Source organism: Podarcis gaigeae (assembly GCF_964106915.1).
Source record: "Podarcis gaigeae genome assembly, chromosome: 2".
NCBI lineage: Eukaryota > Metazoa > Chordata > Lepidosauria > Squamata > Lacertidae > Podarcis > Podarcis gaigeae.
The window spans coordinates 54,145,844-54,152,270 of record NC_139679.1 but is presented as its reverse complement, the minus strand read 5'-3'; the positions used below and the strand labels follow the sequence as shown (position 1 = coordinate 54,152,270).

The following is a 6,427-nucleotide window of genomic DNA, read 5'->3' as shown; positions in this document are numbered from 1 at the left end:
TATTAGTATGGTGGGTTGTAGGTGTATCACATTACAATTTGATCTGTCTTGGGATTGCCCAGTGGAGGGAGATTGGGGGAATCGGATTCAGTGTTTGTTAAGGGTGAATCATCACCAGAGATAAGGGTGTACCACTCAGGGGCAGGCAAGATGAAGTACATGTGACTTAAGAATATATAAAGAAAACACAAAGCACAAAACAAAAGAAAGCAGAGAAGTAAACCTCAACATTACTAAGGTAAGTAGGTGTCATAAGTCCTGTGTAGGTGTCATGGTCAGGCCCTGAGAAGGAGTGGGAGTGTTTTGGGGAGTTAGAGCAGGAGGATATTGAGGACGGGTCCGCATGAGGTGGTGGTAGCAGATTCAGACCCCAAGAGATGTTGGATTCTGGGGATAGTTCCAGCGGGTTAAGGGCTGGAGGTCTGGCCACTGAAGAAGACTCAGACAAACTGTCAGAAATACCTCCCTTATAGAAATGCCTCATTTAGCTTCTCTTGTCTAGAAGCTGCCTCTGGCACCTTCTGCTGCTGCACAGGAACCTCACCCATTCAGGGGAGGCAGCTGAAAGGATGGAAAATGCAAGGTAACAAGACAGCAAAAAGAGGGGAGATTGGGAGAGGAAAGTATAATAAAAATCTATAATAATAATAGATCAACCTACCACAAAAGGTTATGAGGATACAATGTGGGGAAGCATGTATGTCACCCTGAGCTCCTTGGAGGAAGAGCAGTATCAAATATCCTAAATAATAATAGAAAGGAGCAAGCGCCATTTAAAATAGTCATCTTGAAACAGCACCATTGCAACAGTACTGCTGGCACTGAAAGTTAATGACTAAAAATGGTGGCAGAATGGACGTGGGCTGGGTGTGTCAGAACCCACAGCATCTGATCCTGGTCTGTGTTAGAGAGACGTACATCTTGGCTAACTCTGCTTAGAGCAGAAATGAAAAATGATTCTAAAATACATTGATCAAATCAAAGCCATTCTTTTCTTGAATGAAGATTCACATCTGCACCAACAGAATGGCTGCAATTTGTTCAATTTCAGATTTGCCTTGAAAATTTGCCATTCTCTAGTCATACTTCTTCACAATTAGTGTCAAAAATTAGCAGTATCTTTGCTTAAGGGACATAAACTCAATTTCATACAATTAGAACAGCACCAAAGCTCTCCTCAACCCCCTCCCTCAAGTAAATGCTTTTGAAATGCTTCAGGCTTTTGTCATGGCATCAGGATGCAAGAATACAAATAAGTTATTGTAGGGAATCTTGATTAAAGCCAAATGCCGTCCAATTATTTATCTGTTGCCCAAATCCTGTCCTTAAATACTTGGCGATGCTTTTGTGTTTCTGGTGACTGTGATTAAAATTTGCTATAGCGATGCCTGAAAGAGCTTGATGCATTCATTTTAAAGCTCAGTGACATATTTTTGATCACAAATAACAAAGGTCTCACAAAGGAATCGTGTGCATTTGGAGGGTGTTAATTGCTCTTCATCAACCTCTCTCCTTTTTTTATGCTCTATTGTCTCCCTGTGAAATGTGCATCGGTGTGCAAACAGGCAAGCACAAAGAGAGAAACTGCACCACTTCTAAATCATCTTTCTGGGTAAATGATGTGGCGAGTCTGGCTTGAGCTCACACATTTGGCCAAGACTTTTCAAATCCAGACGCGAGAACTACAGTGGACCTTGTGTTACTCCAGCAATGAAGGGTGTGTGTAGATACCACATAGTAGGAGTCAGGCAGAGATAGCGGGAGGACTAGAAGGAGCAATATCTTACTGACCTCCCATGAAACCTCTGCTGGATTCCACCAGCTAGCAGCCATATCATCTACACTCCACCTGAAGGAACACGTTCATTGTCTGGCAGTGCTCCTGGATTCCAACTTTTCACCAGAGTCTCAAATGGTTTCTGTGGCTAGGAGTTCTTAGGCTGATTCACCAGTTACAGTCATCCCTCAGTTGGGATAGCCTGGCCTCAGTTGTCCATGGTCTGGTGAACTCTCACCTGGTTTTGATTTTAGTCATTATTAGACAGAGTGGCTGTATATATTTGAAGGAAATTAAAAGTGAGCCTTAATGGTGCTAAGGTAAGTAGAATAATTCAATCAGAGCCTAGCACTACCAAATTGAATCCTCTGTTCCACTAAAAACAGGAGAAAGGAGTCAGTGTTTCTCATCCAGCCCTTTTGGAGATGGGCACAACACTGTGGTTGGTTGTGGCAGACAGAGACAGATGGTATTCCAACAGTGTAGGCTGGGCATGTGGAAGGGAAGTGGGATGATCCTCCCACTTACTTGTGTTCCATGTGCCGACTGTGCCTTGAAGATGGACCTCATGCCTGTATACTAGGGACTGTGCACAGAACCTCCAATCTGTCCTGTGGCCCCACATGCAGGAAGCCCCTTGAGCAGGAGGAGCAGCCAACATCCCACAAGATTGCGTCCTCTTTCAGGGGCAGGGTACTGGAAGGAGAAGCCAGGGAGGAAATCCCACAGCCTGTATTCAAGCCCAAAGCCCTGCCAAAGGCACCCTCCACTCCTATCTTCTCCCAGAAAGTTGCAGCTGGTAAGGTAGACACCTCCAACTTTTTTGAGATCTCCCAGATAGGACTTACCCCTCCAAGACTGCCATTTTAGGGGGTGCTATGGCCTACTGACTCTATGTTGGGCATCTAGAAAGCACCTCCCCTGGACTCCTTTAATGGAGTATCCCCGATTCCCTGAAGCAGGGGGTGGGCGGGCTCCCAACCCTGCCCCCTGCCTAGACTAAGGGCTGGATCCAATGCATTATCTGCCAACAAGTTGTGATAATTGCTATGAGGTAGGCAAAACTCTCAATTTGCCTGCAATCAAATTTCTCCCTGGCCCTAAATATGACAACTGAATATTTCCATAGCAAGGTCATACACAGAATCTGCCTGCCCACCTGCGGGCAGGGCCATATGCTACATTGGATGGGAGGGTGGGGAATTCAGCTTTGACAGAGCTGGCAAGTCTCATCGAGGCATCTTTATAAGCCAGTGAAGACCAAGAGCTGAAGTCTTCACTCAGGTCCACCACAAGACCTGTCCAGCCCCTCCGTGCTTGTGATAGGTCTGTTCAAATGCAGCTTGATTGTGATAAGTCTGTTTGAATACACGTCTCCCAGCAACCTACATGGCCAGAGCAGGATGGAGTGTTGTGTTCCAATGGTTGTGCAGGGCTGGAAGTTCATCCCGGGCTCAGACAGCGGTTGTGCAAGGTCGCAATAGGAGAGATGCGGGTGGCGCTGTGGGTTAAACCACAGAGCCTAGGACTTGCCGATCAGAAGGTCAGTGGTTCAAATCCCCACGACAGGGTGAGCTCTTGTTGCTCGGTCCCTGCTCCTGCCAACCTAGCAGTTCGAAAGCACGTCAAAGTGCAAGTAGATAAATAGGTACCACTCTGGCGGGAAGGTAAACGCCGTTTACATGTGCTGCTCTGGTTCACCAGAAGTGGCTTAGTCATGCTGGCCACATGACCCGGAAGCTGTACGCCGGCTCCATCGGCCAATAAAGCGAGATGAGCGCTGCAACCCCCGAGTCAGTCATGACTGGACCTAATGGTCAGGGGTCCCTTTACCTTTGATTATATGAAGGTAAGAGGTCCTTTTGCCTTGGAAAGTGTTTTGGTTTGTCAGATGAACTTATTCCCCCTCTCTTCTCCCTGTATGCTGTTCTGCGGGTTCTTCGGACTGCTCCCCCCATGGCCAGGGCTAATTTTGAGGTCATGGTGGGAATAGAGTGTGGAAAGCCCCATTGCACAAACAGAATTCCTTGCACAAGGCTTCCCCTGATGAGACTCATTTGTTGAATTCTGTCCCTACTCTTTGGATACAGTGCCCAACTTGGCTCTTGGAAAACATGAGGGTCATGGTTTTGGATTATGGAGCACGTATGAATTGGGATGAGGTGATACAGCATCTATACGGTTCTGCCTTCTTGCTTAGCCTCAGTGGCAGACTATGAACAAATGGACCATACCCTATCCTCTCCTCAATAACTTTGCAAAATATATTTTGGAATGCAGCTTGCTTGCTGCAAAATTGTCCGAAGCTGAAGTTTTGGAGCTTTGGCTAAACAGAAATATTTTGAAGCAGAAAGTTAGGTTCTGTTCAAGTGTTAGCACTTTAGTTAGCTTTTTCTGGCTGAATATACTTTTAAGCCTTTCCGGTTCCCCCACTTACAAGATGCTAACAACCATTTAATGCCTGAGCAGCTTTGATGTTCTGTTAAACTCTGATAATATGTGTCCACATTCACCCACCTTCATTTCAGTACGTTCAGTCTTTTCCAATCCCTTAGGCTTGTTCGCTGGCTGAGTGCGCCAACAACTTTGCCACTTTGATGCCTCTCTTTGAACATAAAATATATATTTGCTTGAGCATTCACTAGACTGCAAGGAAGGATTGGGGAAGTTCTCTTTCTAAAAAAAACCCAACAATCTTGAATTCTCTATATAGATTGAATGTGCTCAGAAAAGCAGACTGAACTAAATTTAGGCAGGAAGGTCTTAAAACACAGAGGCAGGGCAATTGGGACTATGGAGTGAACTAACCACAAAATTTTGGGAGCAGAAGCACTTTCACAGACAGAGAGGCTTCAGCTTAGATAAAATTAATACAATAAAAATGCACAGCCTGGTTGACTTGCTAGATGTTCTCTGTGTACTGATCCTTGAACATGGGGGAGATATTAACATGCTTGGAGACACCCCAACGTTTGCAGAAGCACAACAGCCCAAAATAACCCATTGAGGACTGAGCACGCTCAGTTGTCACATAATGCTGCCTGTTGGATAAAAATTGAGAGGGGAGGGAATAGAAAGGAGTATCCTGGAAGAGGATGTGGCTGGTGGGCTGGAACATTCCACACGACAACATTTTGTTGCAGGTTCCTTTGTAGGTAGCCTGTGTTGAGATGGAAAGGGCTGGCTCCAGATTTTTGAGGGTCCTTGAATTAGACACTACTTGTGTCCCCCTCCCACATACTTAGGGAGTATGAAGCCTTTAAAAATAGCAGATTACTGTAATGTGGAAGCAGGATGGAACTGATTTCTGAATGAATACATGCAAAATTTACATTGGCTGGAAACAGAATCCCTTCTTGAGAGGACACTGCCCTTAAAGCATTGTAAAACTATTTAAATAAATAAGTAAATAAAAGCTTTGTGTTCCTCCTAATTAACTGCGGCCAGTGATATGGGATATTTTTCATCCATGCTCACACCACCTCCTTTTCTCTTGTATTCTCATGGTGCATTTCCCCATTTATTTCCTATGGCATAGAAAATACTCTACCTCTCTTGTATACAGCAGTGGGTGGAAATAGTCCTGACAGTGCGTGTGAGCTCTTTTGTGGCTGCTTTCTTTACATTGCAAGGCCAGCTTCATTGCCTTTTGTATGGTGAGCACAGGGATTTTCATAATATTATGTCTTTAGGGATTGTAATTTCACAGCTGAAATACAAAACTGTAAAATCCAGGGCTAAGTGGAAGCTAATAAACCATCTCTGTTAGCATCACCAGGTTTTTAATTCTTCAGTGCAAACATTTGTACATTATTTAGAAGGAGTGGGAGGAATAGGCTGATTCATTATCCACTTCAGCTGAAGGTGCCGTTGAAGTTCTTTTAAAAGGCAACAGATTCAACACTGGCGATGCAAGTGAAAGTCTATTTTCAAAGCATTGCTGAGAGGATGCTAGACTTGAATCAATCAGAACTTTTAGTCAGATTGAAACTTAGTCCCATCATTTAATACGTAAAGCCAAGGAGTGGCAGCATTGTAATTTCCTCAATTTAATACACACAAAGAGAGGAAATCATATTTATTTATTTCAAACAATTTATATACCGCTTGATTGTAAAAAGCCTCAATGTAGTTTACAGAAAGAATAAAACAGCATTTATTAGTAAAAACAATCAAAACTTCCAGAAAATTGAAACCAGCAATGAACTAAAAACACACCAGCATTTTAGCTATCTATTTGAACAAAAATGTTTTTAGCAGGCCTCAAAATGAATACAGTGAAGGTACATGCCTGATAGCAATATCAGGGCTTTTATAACTATGCATACAAGAAAGCAGTATTTGCATACAAATAGGTTCCATTTGTGTGATCACAAATGATCACCACTGGTGTATAGTGTTAAATTTTGAAGTTCAGGAGCTCATTGTGACAACTCTGGTAGTTACACTTACAAGCAGAGTCCATTGCCATTGCACTAAGGAGTCTCCAATAATTCAGGCTGCTGTGTTGATCCATTATCTATATCCATGTTCTACACACACACACACACACACACACACACACACACACACACTGCCTGCTGTCATATTATCAGTCCCACTACTGGTATAAATCATGCTTTGAAGCATTTTGACACATATTATTCCAAG

General features: G+C 43.7%; 1 long non-coding RNA gene across 1 annotated transcript; it reads right to left on the bottom strand.

The window, feature by feature from the left end:
* Nucleotides 1–510: 510 nt before the first annotated feature.
* Nucleotides 511–3,029, bottom strand: LOC310834389. The gene is made up of 3 exons (XR_014559233.1): nt 2,937–3,029; nt 1,792–2,015; nt 511–561 (listed from the first exon to the last, which is right to left on the bottom strand). It is a non-coding gene; the product is annotated as an uncharacterized lncRNA (long non-coding RNA).
* Between the last annotated feature and the right edge of the window lie 3,398 nt (nt 3,030–6,427).